The sequence below is a fragment of the Limulus polyphemus genome, unplaced genomic scaffold, assembly GCF_000517525.1.
Source record: "Limulus polyphemus unplaced genomic scaffold, Limulus_polyphemus-2.1.2 Scaffold4403, whole genome shotgun sequence".
In the NCBI taxonomy this organism is placed as follows: Eukaryota; Metazoa; Arthropoda; class Merostomata; order Xiphosura; family Limulidae; genus Limulus; species Limulus polyphemus.
The window spans coordinates 1-2,890 of NW_013670013.1; positions in this window are offsets into that span (position 1 = coordinate 1).

Sequence of the window (2,890 nt, forward strand, 5' to 3'; positions counted from 1 at the left end):
TTGTTGACGTTCGTTGATATAGCGTTTGTTTTAGCGTGATTGTTGAAAATAAGTGTATCGTAAAGTTGTATTCGGAAAGAATAAACCAGTTTTATTAAGTAAAGATTTGTGTCGCTAAAGTTTCGTCGGAACAAAGTTACGGAAAGTTAATTAACGAGCGGAGACGTAACAATATACATACTTAAGACAATAATATCAGTCATAGTTTTGTTGCTATGCGACACAGACGAAACGAGCCTTACCGAAAGACTACTGTCTTTTATTTATATTAGAATTTGCTAAATGTTTAAAATGTAAGAGCTAAATATCATATACTACCAGTAAAAAGTATGACATCAACATAAAAAGTTTAAAGCGAAACATATGGTAGTTTATATGAAACAATAGTTGTTTGTAAATATGATAAGTAAAACATACTAACGGTACTCTGGTTTAGCAATGTAATAAAAAAATAGTTCTCATAACAGGCATGGTTATATGTGTTAAAAGTAAACTCAAGAAAAACTAGGGCTGCCTAAGGTAATCCGTAAGAGAAGAAAATGTTCTAAATGAAAAGTGAAAAAACATGAATATTGGAAATAAATATTGGCTAAGCAACAGAAATATATTAAACGTTGCAAAGGGAGTAATGTTTACAAAAAGAAAAATAGCGAGGAAACGTACCTACAAATACTCAAGGACTGTTGGTGAAAAACCTTCTATATATAGGTCTACATACAATTCAATTAAAAACTGTACATACGAAGCCATTTAATCAATCAAAGGATCTGGTTTTGTTTTTTGTACTAAACTCTACTAACCTTAAAACTTCATTTCTTTAGCAAATTAAACAGCCATCAAAACTTTTGCTAACAACCTATGTTTCAATGTCATCGGTTCCGACTGGGTGAAAACAATGTCTAAAGGAAGCTTGTTTGGAAAGCTGCTTTAGTTTTTTATTTTATTTTTTCATTCAAGATCAATGACCATAGCCTTTGCAGCATGTATGTGTAAGCACGAATTTTACTGAAGAGGGGAAAGAAAAGATTGATGTGACAACAGATGGCGTTAACATTTGGCCTTAAACTATAACTTCTAATATAACATATATTTTATGCCTACTTATTTAAAAGCATCAAACGGTCATCAAATCAAATTCGAAGTAAAGTTGATGATTTTCAGATTTTCTCTGAGTGGCGTAAGAAAATCTCAAAACACTAGCATACAATTCTGGTTTAAAGTAACATGAAATATATATCCTACAAAGCAAAAAGTGTGCATGAAAAAATTGTATTCCTATTTCAAGAAACTATGAGATAAACCAAATATAATGAAACGAAACCATCAACCACAATAATGTAAAAAGCTATAAAGTACTTGCTTTGTAACTACCTATATGTTAAACATCTATAACACTATTCCGGAATAAAGTGTTCTGCAATCATTTCTATTATCGAAAATAATTAAGGATAATGGCTCCATTCGTTTACTAAAATACCATTAAAAAACGAATGATATTAACTGTCGTTTTGGTAAAATTAGTTTTTATTTAAACTTAATAAAGGAAAGGATAGACATCCGAATATATGTGATGCAGTCAGAGTGTGTTGTTAAGCGCATTTTCTTGCACTGTTTTCTATTGCATATGCCGCCTAAAATTACGAACAGAAATAACAAGTAAATACATGCAAGGGAAATTTACTAACATAAATTATAAGATCTCGCTACTAAACAATGGTGTAGATGGATAATACGTGGGTTTCATTATAAGATCTCGCTACTAAACAATGGTGTAAACGGCTAACACGTGGGTTTCATTATAAGATCTCGCTACTAACAATGGTGTAAACGGCTAATACGTGGGTTTCATTATAAGATCTCGCTACTAAACAGTGGTGTAAACGGATAATACGTGGGTTTCATTATAAGATCTCGCTACTAAACAATGGTGTAAACGGCTAATACGTGGGTTTCATTATAAGATTTCGCTACTAAACAATGGTGTAAACGGCTAACACGTGGGTTTCATTATAAGATCTCGCTACAAAACAATGGTGTAAACGGCTAACACGTGGGTTTCATTATAAGATCTCGCTACTAAACAGTGGTGTTAACGGATAATACGTGATTTTTTTATTAAGATCTCGCTACTAAACAGTGGTGTTAACGGATAATACGTGATTTTTTTATTAAGATCTCGCTACTAAACAGTGGTGTTAACGGATAATACGTGAGTTTCATTTATCGTCTTCATATGCTTCATTTTATACTTAGTTCACGAGGTCGAAGTGATAAAACTTATTAATATTTGTGAAAATGCCTCATAATATGCTTATTGTATCTACGTTTCCGCACTATACTTCTAAAATCCGTTTATTCTAGTTAGATTAATGCTTTCAAATAAAAGCAACTAAACAACCTTGAATGGGCTAACTTAGTAAAACTTGGATATGATTCAATAAGCATTCATAAGTGTGTTTGTATATGTATATTAAATTATCTAAAATCATCGCCTAACTTATTTTTAATAACGAGAATAGACTTAACACATGGGTATTTTTAATAACGAGAATAGACTTAACACATGGGTATTTTTAGTGCACAACCCTATCTTTTTTGTAAAATATTTACAACAATCTTCACCAATGTCAACAAATGTTGTTGATGTTTCCTTCACCAATATCTGGTGTAAAGGAGAGAAAAACGTGTGGAAGATTGATAAAAGGTAAACATCATTTTTCGTCACCAAAAATTGAAAGAGAAAACTCCAACAAATACAATTGAAAAATTAAATCATTGAAATAGGACACAGAGTAACTGAAAATACTTAAATGATCCAACAAAAAAAACACAAAAAAAAGCCGTTTCTTCCTTCAAGTCCATTCACGATTCAAAGAAATTTCAGTAGCAC